This window comes from Camelus dromedarius, chromosome 25 (genome assembly GCF_036321535.1).
Source record: "Camelus dromedarius isolate mCamDro1 chromosome 25, mCamDro1.pat, whole genome shotgun sequence".
NCBI classification, from domain to species: Eukaryota; Metazoa; Chordata; class Mammalia; order Artiodactyla; family Camelidae; genus Camelus; species Camelus dromedarius.
The window spans coordinates 27309599-27322506 of NC_087460.1; the positions used below are offsets into that span (position 1 = coordinate 27309599).

Below are 12908 nucleotides of genomic sequence, written 5' to 3' on the forward strand. Positions count from 1 at the left end.
TATGTGCCACATCTTCTTTATCCATTCATCTATTGATGGCCATTTAGGTTGCTCCCATATCTTGGCTATTATAAATAATGCTGCCATGAATGTTGGGGTGCATGTATCTTTTTGAATTAGTATTTCTGTTTTCTTCAGATAAATACCCAGGAATAGAATTACTGGATCCTATGATAGTTCTTTTTTTAATTTTTGAAGAACCTCCATGTTTTTCTTAGTGACTGCACCAATATACATTCTCACCACTGCTCGAGGGTTCCCTTTCCTCCACATGCTTGCCAACACTTGTTATTTGTTGTCTCTTTGACAACAGCCATTCTGACAGTTGTGAGATAAATAGCTCATTGTGGTTTTGATTTGCATTTCCCTGATGATTAGTGATATTGGAAGTCTTTTCATGTGATATTGGCCATCTGTATGTTTCCTTGGGAAAAATATCTATTCATATCCTCTGCCCATTTTTTAATTGGGTTTTTTGTTTGTTTGTTTGTTTTGATGTTAAATTGTGTGAGTTCTTTGTATGTTTTGGATATTAATCTTTAATTGGATATAGCATTTGCAAATATCTCCTCCCATTTAGTAGGTGTGCTTTTAATTTTGTTGATAGTTTCCTTTGCTGTGCAAAAGCTTTTCAGTTTGATATAATCTCAATTGTTTATTTTTGCTTTTGTTTCCCTTGCCAGGGGAAACATAATCTAGAAAAATATTAATTAGACTAATGTCAAAGAGATACTGCCTATGTTTTCTTCTAGAAGTTTTATGATTTCAAGTCTTACATTTAAGTCTTTAAATCATTTTAAATTTATTTTTCTGCATGGCATGAGAAAATAGTCCAGTTTATTTATTTATTTATTTATTTTTGCATGTAGCTGTCCTGTTTTCCCAGCACCATTTATTGAAGAGGCCGTCCATTGCCCAGTGTATATTCTTGCCTCCTTTGTTGTAGACTAATTGCCCATGTAAATGTGGGTTCACTTCTGGGCTTTCTGCTCTGTCCCTTTGATCTGTGTGTCTGTTTGGGGCCAGCACTATGCTGTAGCTTTGTAGTGTGATTTGAAATCAGGGAGCATGATACCTCCAGCTTTTTCTTCTTTCTCAAAACTTTTGGCTACAAAGATCTTTTCTGTTTCCAAGCAAATTTTGTAATTTTTGTTCTATTTCTGTGAAAAATGCTATTGGTATTTTGATAGAGATTGCACTGGATCTGTAGATTACCTTGAGTGGTGTGGGAATATAACAATACTAATTCTTCCAGTCCGTGAGTGTGTTACATCTTTCCAACTATTTCTATTGTCTTCAGGTTCTTTCATAAGCATCTTACACTTTTCTGTGTACAGGTCTTTTACCGCCTTAGATTTATTCCTGGGTATTCTTTTTGCTGCAACTCTAAAGGAGATTGTTTTCTTAATTTCTCTTTCTAATAGTTTGTTGTTAGTGTATAGAAATACAACAGATTTCTATATGTTGATTTTGTATCCTGCAACTTTCTGAATTCATTGATGAGTTCTGGTAGTTCTCTGAATGTATTTTTAGGATTTTCTATGTATATATTATGTCATCTGTCAACAGTGACAGTTTTACTTCTTTCTTTCCAATTTGGATTCCTTTTATTCTTTTCCTTGTCTGGTTGCTGTGGCTAGGACTTAAATAGTATGTTAAATAAAAGTAGTGAGATTGGGCATCCTTATCTTGTTCCTGATCTAAGAGGAAATGCTATTAGCTTTTCATGATTGAGTATGATGCTAGCTGTGGGCTTGTCATAAATGGTCTTCATTATGTTGAGGTGTGTTCCCTCTATACCCACTTTGTTGAGAGTTTTTATCATAAAAAGGATGTTAAATTTTGTCAAAACCTTTTTCTGCATCTATTGAGATGACTATGTGTTTTATTCATCAGGTTGTTAATATGGTGTATCACATTGACTGATTTGCAGATACTCAACCATCCTTGCATCCCTGGATAAACCCCACGTGATCATGGTGTTTGATATTTTTACTGTATTTAATATTTTGTTGAGGATTTTTGCATCTGTCTTCATCAGTGATATTGACCTGTTGTTTTTTTTTTCTGATATTTTCATTGGGTTTTGTGTCAGGGTGATGCTGGCTTCTTAGAATGTGTTCAGAAGTGTTCCTTCCTGTGCAGGTTCTGAAATGGTTTGAAAAGGATAGGTGTTAACCTCTCCAAATGTTTGGTAGAATTCACTTGTGAAAGCCTTTTGGTCCTGGACTTTTGTTTGTTAGGAGTTTTTTGTTTTTGTTTTTGTTTTTTAGGTTTTTTTTTTTTTTTTTTTTTTACTAATTCAGTTTCATTAATTATAATTGATCTGTCCATATTTTTCTCCTGGTTCAGTTTTGGGAGATTGCACATTTCTAGAAATGTTTTCATTTCTTCTAGGTTGTCCATGTTATTGGTATATAGTTGTCGGCAGGAGTTTCTTGTGATCCTTTGTATTTCTGTGGTGTTGTAATTTCCTTTTCATTTCTGACTTTATTGATTTGGGCTCCCTCTTTCTCTCTCTCTCTCTTTCTTTTTTTGATAATTCTGGCTAAAGGTTTATCAGTTTTGTTTATCTTCTCAAAGAACCAGCTCTTAGTTTCATTGATTTTTTTCCCATTTTTCTAGTCTTTATTTTGTTTCTGCTCTGTAAATACTAAATTTTTTTAAATCTCCTCAAGTATATCTTCCCAGCTTTAAGGAGGTGTTAAAATTTAAACTTTGTATTTCTTGAGTACTTATTAATTGACATTCTGATTAAACATTAACAATGTTCTTTGGCTGGTCATTTTTATACTTACCATCAGTTGTATAAGCTGCTTTTATTTCCTAATTACTACTGAGTCTTCTGCATTTCTCTCCCTGCTCAGAATATCAAAATCACAGGTATCAAAATCTTGGCATATCACTTTTGGAATGTTTTACATTCCTGTTTAGGATATTATTAATATTTTATTTTTAACTTTTTTTTTATTGAGTTACAGTCATTTTACAATGTTGTGTCAAATTATTTATACTTTAAACAGAAGCTTTTGTTGTTTTTATTTTTGTCCTTGGGTCATTTGGTCTCTGTTGCAAAGATTCAGTGTTAGTGGGAAACAGGCATTTCTTCACTATTATAGTCTTCTGTCCCTAGTTTTAATGAACAACCAAAATATTTTATTGGCTAAGATTCAAGAAATGAATATATAACTGAGTTTGCTTGTGAATAAGTCAGTTAAAATATTTGCATTTTTGTTGTTCCACTTCTAAAAATCTGTATAGATGTCATTTCCTATTTCAGATGTTTGAAGCAAGACATGGTAGGCAGTTGTTATTTGGAAATTTCAAGAGTAAGCCCTGAAATCGTCTCTTTGCAGAAATCTAGAATTGAGAATGTATTTCCCGAATACATATACTTGTTAGTGCCTTGGTTCCTTATTTTGACAACTTTATAGTAGGACTACTGCATTGACCAGAAAAGAATAAGCTGTTTGTTTGGGGGATTTTCTGGTGAATATACTTCTGCAGTGAATCTGCCTAGAGTAAAAGAATGTATAGGTCTCATTTTATTTACAAAACACTGTTAGGTGTAAATGGGACTTTCCAATTGGTTTGACAGTTGTTCAGAACATAAATATTCAGTGTATATAAATTAATTGTTTAAATATTTGACCTTCAAAGTTGTACTCAAACACCTTGATAAAATATTATTAAATAGCAGTTAAAATCACCTAATTCAGGGATCAACAGACTTCTCCTGTAAAGAATCAGACAGTAAATATTTTAGGTATTGTGGGCCATACGCTCTCTGTTGCAAAGACCCAGCTGTGCTATTATAGTGCAAAAGCAGCCAAAGACAGTACATAAACAAATGAGAGTGACACTCAATAAAAGTTTATTTAGAAAAACAAGCAAGAGACTATAATTTGCCAATGAGTTTCAGTTTTAAAATACACTATATATGGGAACTCTGTACTTTCTGTTCAATTTTTCTGTAAACCTAAAACTACTCAAAAAAAAAAAGTATTACTATTTTTAAAAAGTCCCAGAAAATAAAAATAATTGGGAATCAAGATTAAAACTTCCATGGCATTGCTTGGTTTTCACTGAATGATAATCTACTGGATGATTAACTCACAAGTCCTGACTGGCACATATGCTCTCAGAGGGTCTCATAGTATTCTGTTTTACAGGGATCTTTTTTAGGACTTACTTTATTCATTGATTAAAACAAACAAAAAATTGTGACATACTGTTTCCTTATGAACCATAGCATCAATGCCCAGAGCACCTTCTTTGATGCATGGGGGACTTGTTAGAGAAATTGATCATTTAAAATATGTCCTTGGTTGAACAGAAAATCATTCCTGAAGAGTTTTTAATTATACTGCTATTCTCCAGTCATTTATATGTTAATTACTTTGAGTTTCGACCCTACAGTATCTATTTTCTTCTATTCTATGAATATAGCAAGGAGTATGTGTTTCAGTATGTCAGCTAAAATATTTACAGTCATTGGCTGTAATACCTAGATAACTCATTTGACAATTAATTTGAAAAATTCATTTAAACTAATGTGTTGTAGCTGAACTAACTTTTGAAACTTAAATATGACTATAATATATGTATTTACTTTTAACCTTTCTATTGTGACATACAGCACATACAGAAATGTGCATGAGACAGAGATGTCCAGTTTAACAAGTTATCATGAAGCAAACAGTGGAACTAGCAGGCAAGTCAGGATATGGAGCATAGCCACCGTCTCAGAGACTTCTTGTATGCCCCAGTCCAACAATAACGCCTTCCCTAAATCCTAGGGCTAACTACAGTTGTGATTTTTATAGTAGCCCTTTCCTTTTCTTTATATGTGTACAGCTCTAAAGAGTATAGTTTAATTTTGCCTCTTTTTAAATTTTACATTTGGACTCATATAGTATGAATCCTTCAGTTTATGAGTAATTCTTTGTACTGTATTCATTTTAGCTATTCAACAATATAAATGGCCATGGTAGACTGAAATGATGAAATACTGAGCTGTGTTCAAGGCTGTGTTCAGTAGAACTGCTCCCATGAGTGACCTGTCAAATTGTTGGTGTCTCTTCCTGCCCTTTAATTGCATTTTCTACCATGCAGGATGCTGTTGCAGGCACCTAATGATGACCAGGGTGGGTGGTGAAAGGCGCACCTTTCACCTTTTATCACCCTAAGTTTTACGGTGATAGGATTGACTTTGTTGTGTTAAAGACTGGTTATAAAGATCTTAAAAATGTGAATGTTGTATACATATAGTAGATACACATAGCACATGTACAAACTTGTGTTTCTGACTAAAGAAACACTTTAATCACCAAAACATTTGATTTTACATAAAAAATATTTTGTTTTTCATGTGAAATTTCCACCGACAATGGAAATCATAACTGCTGAGCAACTGATGGAATATTTAGGTTAGTGTTGAAAAGTGAATGATTTTTAGATCTTTTAATATAAAACAAAGTTTTCAAAACTTACAAATATATTATCAAATTTCACCTTTTGAAGTGCTATTATATGAGCTATTTTTAAATTATAATTTTTAATCTCTTACTTTAAAAAATTTATCAGTATATTACTGTCTTGGATGTTCAAGCCTTCTTTCTGACCAGCATTAAAATTTTGTAATGTAAATATGGAGACTGGTGACATCTGGAAAGTAACAAGATATGTATTAATTCCAATAAATTGCAGAATGGAAAATGGCACAGAAACTCTAACACTTCATGCAGAAAGTGTTTAAAAATATTCAGTAGACTTGAATTAAAACCCAGGAAGCACTTTAGAACAGTGCTACCCTGAATATAATTCACTGATCTCTGCCTGTCTATAAAATGCTAGTTACTAGTCTGCAGTGAGACAGAGGCTTGTATTAGAATGTAAAGCATTTAAATTAGTAAGCACACTGTTTAGTCCATCTGAAATTTTTTCAGAGCAAAATTTTCTTGATGAAGGAAACAGTATATTAAATTGCATTCTTAGAAAAGCTTCTTATTTCAAAACAGACCAGTAATGTACAGTTTGCAGACCAGCTGCATTGAGTAGAACTTGTTTACAGAGCAGGTAGTTATATATCACACTGAAATAGTTTATGATTTAGCAAATAAAAATTTTTATGTTAATACTGTTACCAAATAGGAAATCTTAATCCATTTTTACAGCTTTTTTAGTAATTAAATTTTTATTTAAAAAAATCTCTTTAGTTGATTAGTTTGTCTGTGCCATTCCAGACAACTAGCTAACTGATTTTTTGTGAGACGTAGGTCTAGTGAAGTAATTAAGATTGCATCTTTTCAAAGACCTTTTTCTTTATGTAAGTAATATCATTTAATCCCATTCACCAGCCAGGGAAACTCATAGTTAACTGTTGACTATTTTGAATACCTAGATATCTGGAAATAGAATTTCTGTTTATAACCTTTTTAGTCTAGCTTGGTGGTGATTCTTTTTTCTTCCTACCTTCCTTCCTTCCTACTTTCCTACCTTCCTTCCTTTTTTCTTTTTTCTTTTCTTTCTTTTCTTTTCTTTTCTTTTCTTTTCTCTTCTTTTCTTTTCTTTTCTCTTCCTTTCTTTCTTTCTTTCTTTCTTTCTTTCTTTCTTTCTTTCTTTCTTTCTTTCTTTCTTTCTTTTCTTTTCTTTCTTTCTTTCTTTCTTTCTTTCTTTCTTTCTTTCTTTCTTTCTTTCTTTCTTTCTTTCTTTCTTTCTTTTCTTTCTTTCTTCTTTCTTTTTTGCATCTAGCAGAAAACAAATAATTTATTTTTTTGTTTTCAGTTTATAAACTTTAAAGTTTCTTAATTTAACTAGGGCAAACATATTTACATAAAGCCACCAGAACAAGGATCACTTAAAGAGATGGATGTAAAAAATATGATTGCAGTATACTACAAATATGGAATCTTTTTATATGAACTACAAAAAGCAGCATTTATGTTTATAGAGTTCAGTGCGATTGTTTACATTAAAAAATCCTGTAAATTAAGAAGGCAACAACGTGACAGAAGAAAATACAACCGCTGGACACACGAGCTCCTCTCTGGGGAAGCACGTGGGCGACTCTGTCCTGCAGAGCTTCTATTCATAACACGATCTTCTTTTCTGGGATATGCAGGTGTCTCTTCTGGGGTGACGGACACGAGGACAACAGTGCCAAATGTGTGACTCTTTGTGTGGGAAGTGGATCGAATGACAGCCTGAGTGGCATCTAATTCCAGGTCAGACCCCCTTTCCACCTCACTCTGGATAAATAAGGTCACCAAGGTCAAAGACACTGAGAAGACAGGACAAGATAGACAACCCACCAGCCAGAAAGGAGAAAAATGTTTTAAAATTTATAGCTAGAAGTGCAGAGTATAAAAAGTAGATGGAGGAGGGGAATATTTCAACTTGACTTTTGGGCGGTGTTGCTGCAGAGGGGCGGGTAGCACTTCCTGGTGCGCTGTAGCTTAGGAACACAGGCGAGGGAGGGGCAAACAGAAAGGGGAAAGGGAACAAAATCCCTTTTGGGGATAGCAGTAGATTTTAGAGCGAACCCTTTAGAGTAAACCCAAAGCAAACCTCAAATCTAAAACCACCCCTGCAAGTCATAATTCAATTCTTTGGCTGTCAGACAGCCCATCCCAGCTTTTACTTGCTGGTATTAATGGCTCAACACTCCCAAAGGAAGAGTTATGGGCCACCTTCCCTGGCCCTACCTGGACTTCTATCCCTCAGCTCATGTGCCCTGGCTGGGGTGATGTTGCAGGTCCTGACCTGAGAAGATGGGGCGAAGCAGTGGGTGAAGGCGGGGGTGGTGGCAGCTGCTGCGGCAGGCCACGAGGCAAGCAGGGCCAGGTAGAGGGCAGCATGTGGGACGGGGTGGAAGGTGAAAGGCCCAGGATGGACCGCTGAGGCGGGAATGATGTGAATGGGATGGCTAGTGAGAAAGGTGGCAGGGTGGCCAGGGATGATTGCGTGAGTAAGGTGGGACAAGGAAATGAGGATCAGGTGAGGCTGGGGAGTATGATGTACTGGGGCAAGGGCTGGGGTGAGGGTAGGGGTGGATGCCGATGGCGGCGGCAGCTGCTGCGGCTTGATGCTGTAGGACACAGGCTGAGTGGCTGTGCCGGAGGTGGCAGAGGCTGTGGCTGGCTGCTGAGTGTGGACGGGCTGCCAGGCTGGAGCGGCTGGGACAGGGCAGCAGAGGCTGGGCAGGCATTTGCTCGCTGGGCCAGCAGCTGCTCTGGGTGTGTGCTGTGTGGCCTGCTGGAGCTTGCTGTGCTTCTCCAGCCCCTGGGGGGCTAGGGAAGCACCTCGGTCCATCAGCTGAGTCAGTCCTAGGCTTCCCCCCGACCCCGGAGGTGCATAACTGGGGAAGTGCTCCAGGTCTGATGCTGTAGGCAGCAAGCCGGGTTCCACAGGGCCTGGTTGGCTGCCACTCTCCGAGGACTCGAGGGTGTCCCCAGCACTGGCATCAGGGAGCAGTTATGGGTGATGGTTGGGTCCCCAGGATAGCAGTCAGAGTGCACTGGGGAGCCTAGCAGAGCCACAGGGTGATTAGCAGTGGCTTCTTCAGACTCTGGCTCTTCTGGGGGCAGGTCTGATAAGGGGCTGGCTGTTTCCTCTGAGGGGAGCTGATGTCCAGATGGGGCATCTCTGCTCCCTGGAGGCCCTTCTCCTGTGTCTGACTGTTCTTGCTCTCCCCCCTTTCTCAGCCAGACTCTTCACATTTCTTGGGGCTAGGCTTTCAGGAAGCTGGGAGCTTTCCTATTGGTGGAAGAACAGGCTTACTGCTAAGAGAAGGTGGGAGCTTGGGCCCAAACTGACCTTGTGGAGGGTCCTTGAGCTTCAGCCAGCTTTACTAGGGGTGGCCAGCATCTCCTCACTCACACTGGGTTTCCTCTCCACTTTCCTCGACTGAATCTTCTCCAGTAGTTTGGCAGTGACAGTTCTTGTCTTCAGGGCTGCAGTCACCTTCTGACCCTCTTCCTGCACCGATGTTGCTGTTCTGGGAAGGTGGGCCTACCCCTCTGCCATCTTCTTCTTCTCCCCGGGGCCTTCTCCCCAACCCGATCGAAAACAGTGGGGCGACCGGGAGCGGTAGATTTTAAAGCGAATGAAGTCTCGACAACCAGACCGCCTGTCCTCGGGGCTCTCGTGACCCCATGATCCCTTCCTGGAGCCTGACCTCTGGGAGGGGCTCCAGGTGTGCGGCCGCGGCCCCTGCCGCAGCTCCGGCTCCGCCGCCGGCTGTGGGACCTCGATCGCCCCCTCGTGCGACTCTGAGACAGGCGCTGGGACTGGCCGCAGCTGGGGCTGTGGTCATCACCAGAAGATGAGTATTTGTGCGCTTTGGACCGGTGCTTGGAATTGGCTTAGTCTGAGTCATCCGAGTCATGGGAGCTATTGGAGTACCTTTGTGATAGGTCACTATAGCCACTGTAGCTGTCACCAGAGGAACTGCGCGGCCTACTCTGGCAGCTCTGGTCTGAAGACGCGTCTGAGCTACTTGAGTAAGAAGGCCGGGGAGGAGCGGAGTGAGGAGCGGCGCCGGCCAGGCCGTGAGCGGCTGCGGGAGTGCTCGCTGCCCGGCTCCTCCACCCCCTGCTCCCCCCTCCTCCCTCCTCCTCACTGTACTGGGGTGGGGACTTCAGGTGCAGCCGGCGTGACGAAGCACGATCACTATCCTCATCTCTGCTGGGTCGACTCCGATGGCTGGAGCGGCTGCTCCGTTTGGTGCTAGCTCCTCGCTGGCAGGATGAAGCTGGAGGTTCATCTTTGTGTTTCCTCTCACCGTGATCTTGGGAGGTGCCACCGGCCCCACCTTCATCCTTCTTGCCGCTATTTCCTTCTTCAGCTAGAAGGGGGTCTCCGCTGGGAACCGTCCTGAGCTCGCCGCGTCTTCGTGGTGGTGCAGGGCTACCACTCCCAGCGGTTCTGGTTTAGGCCCCGGCTCAGAAGCTTCTGGGGCTGATGACTTATTTTTCTTTTGTTTTCATTTCTTGCGCTTCTTAGACTGCTCCCCAGACTCTGCCTTAGAGCTTTTCTCTTCTGGGTCAGCTTTGTGTTTCCATTTGTGTTTGCTGGATTTTTTGTGTTGCTTTTCCATTTTGTGTCTGTGGGACTTACCAGATCATTCTTTCTTGCTAGGAAGGCTTCTCCATGTGTCTTCTGTCTCTGACCCATGGCTGCCTCTGGATTCTTGCTTATTCAGGCTGCTACAGGCAGACCCTGAAGCAGGGGCATCCAATCCACCTCCTGAAGAATGCTCTACATTATCCCCCTCTTCCTTGCTTTTATTTGGCTCACCAGGATCACAGCCTTGGAGACGGTCCTTTGAGGAGCCTCCTATGTCCTTTGGCTTTTCTGTCCCTTTAGCTCTGGCATCGTTGTTCTTTGAAAGCTTAAAGTCAAAGTACAAAGAGTTACAACTGTATGAAATGGAGGGTTCTGCCTTCGTGAAAATTAATAGTTCTGATGGTCAGTGGAGGGCAGTGCTTTCATCTTTGCTCAAAACTGGAAAGAAGGGACCAGTAGGATGTTTAGGCCCCTCCTGGCTTTCTTTCCCTGGTGGAGGGGCCTGAGGGGGTTCTTTAGAAGGGTTAGACTCTCTGAATCCTTCTGACTGACTTTCTAAGCTTTGTTCACTTTCATCCCCTCCTGAGGTCGTCTTTGTCTCAGCTTTGCTCCTACGCTCTGTGGGCTCAGCCACACTGGTTTCCGTCGGTCTTTTCTAATCCTTGGCTTGCTGCCAGCTTGACGCAGCCCTTAGGCTTGGGAGAACTACTTGTTTTGCTCTCTGGGGGATTCTTTGGGTGTGTACTATTATCACCTTCCCTTTGTTCACTGGCTGTCATGAAGAGTAGGAAAGGAAGATTAGGTTTTACTTCGCACTGTGCTGGGGGGATGTAGTGGTAGTATTCTGGCTCTGCAGCCCCAGCTCCTTCTTCTTACTTCATTCTTTTTAACTTAGATAATGTTGAGACAAGGGACCCTCCATCCTGAGCGTGTTCATCCTCTTTTTTACCATCAAGATTACTGCTACCATCAGAGTCTCCCACCTTCTGAAGTCCTTAGTCAGAAGCCTTCTCAGCAGCTTTTGTTCCATCTTCAGAGGTCCCTTCCTCTGCCTGGTCACCGAAAACTGATGCTATTGATTCAAGTTTGACAGGACCCTTCTTGGCAAAGGAAAATGACAGCCCCAGTTTTTGCAGTGGGGTCCCCAGATTATTCTTAATGCCAAAGCTGATGCCTTGAGAGGCTAGCCTGTGAGCCTGTGCCAGTCCAGTGGTATTAGTGATTTGTATTGCAGTGAAAGGGCCTCCTTTATCTGTGGAGAATTCAGATCCCAGGCCGCAAGTAGCGGGCCACTTCCAGGTGCACATTCAGCTTGTTTTCTTTGCTCTGCCAGCTCATGGAGCCACCGTAGGGCTTTCTCCTGTTTCCCTTCATCCTTGCGGGATTTTGAAGATACATTTCAAGCAAACTCTCTCTGCTTAAGATCCTTCCATCTCTGCTTGTGTGCATGACCATAGGAGTTGATATGGTTGTCAAATTCCTGGTGTTTCTGATATTGCTTATCACGGAGTTCACAGTAAAAGCTGGCTCTGAGATCTTCCAATGCTTTGGCAATAGCCTTTTCTTTGTCAACATAATCCCTGTACTTATGTCTCAGTTCTTCTGTGTCTTCTTTTTCCACTTCTAGGACACGGTGCCGTACCGCAGCATCTTCAGCATAAGCAAGCTCCATTTCCATGCAAACCCATGCCCATGACATCATACTTGACAACAATCGGAATGGGATCAGTTTTCCCCTGAAGAGATTTTCCCCAATGCCTGGCCCAGCTTCCACCCATGTGTCTGGAGTAAGTGATGTCCAATACTCTCCAGTTCTATAGGCTTGTCAAGTGATGCTTGCTCAATTTCCAAATGTCTTTCTTCATACTGATCAAAGTGATTACCCTGAAAATCTTGGTCCTTGTTGAAGTGGGAGAAGCAGTCTGCCCTCTTGCCGCCTTCACTCCTCTCAGGATGATGTTCTCCGGTTCACTCCTTCCCTCCCATGACACCTGCCCCTTGCTCCCCTCTTGGTGATTCTTAAACTTTGTGATTTCTGAATTACATTTCATGGAGAAGGCTGAAATATGCTTGGTGCTTTTGAGGAACAGCCAGTATGACTGCCAAGGACTATGCCAAGGGAAGGTATTAGGAAATGAAATTAGTGAGGTAATAGTGTAATATCATATAGGGCGCTAGGCTATTGTAGCAACTTTGACTTTTGCTGTGAGTGATCTGGGAAGCCATTCAAGGATTTTGGACAGAGGATTGACATGATCTGACTTTGAGTTTCACTAGAATTCTCTGGCTGTTATGTTGAAAATAGAAGTTGGTAGGGGGTAAAGACAGAAGCAGGGAGATCAGTCAGGAAGCTGTTACACTGGCAAAAGGTGGTGGTTCTTCAAACAGGGTGGTAGAAGTGGAGATTATAAACTGTGCTCAGATTCTGGATACAGGGCTGACAGAATTTGCTGATCAATTGAATGTGCAGTGTTAGTGAAGTCAAGGGTTAGTTACCCTGTAGTTTTTGGTTTGAACAACCAGAAAGTTGGAGTTAATATCAATTGAAACAGGAAAAAAATGGAAGGAACATGTTTAGGGAGGAACCTGAGGAGCTTGGTTTTGAGATGTTTACTGACATCCAAGTGAAGATACCAGGGAGGCAGCGGGGTGTAGAGTTCAGAAAAGAAGTGTAAATCATCACTGTGCAATAAGACTTCCTGTGTTGATGGACATGTTCTGTTTCTGTGCTCACCAGTTTTGTAGTGGTAGTTAGACTGAGTGAGATCACGAATAGAATAAATGTAGATAGAGGAGGGAGGAGATGAGTGGACTGAATCTGGGACATGCCAGTGATTAGA

General features: G+C 41.1%; 1 pseudogene; it reads right to left on the minus strand.

Annotated features, from left to right (window-relative positions):
- Positions 1–7726: 7726 nt before the first annotated feature.
- On the minus strand, positions 7727–11803 carry LOC116150295 (G patch domain-containing protein 8-like; annotated as a pseudogene).
- Positions 11804–12908: the final 1105 nt, after the last annotated feature.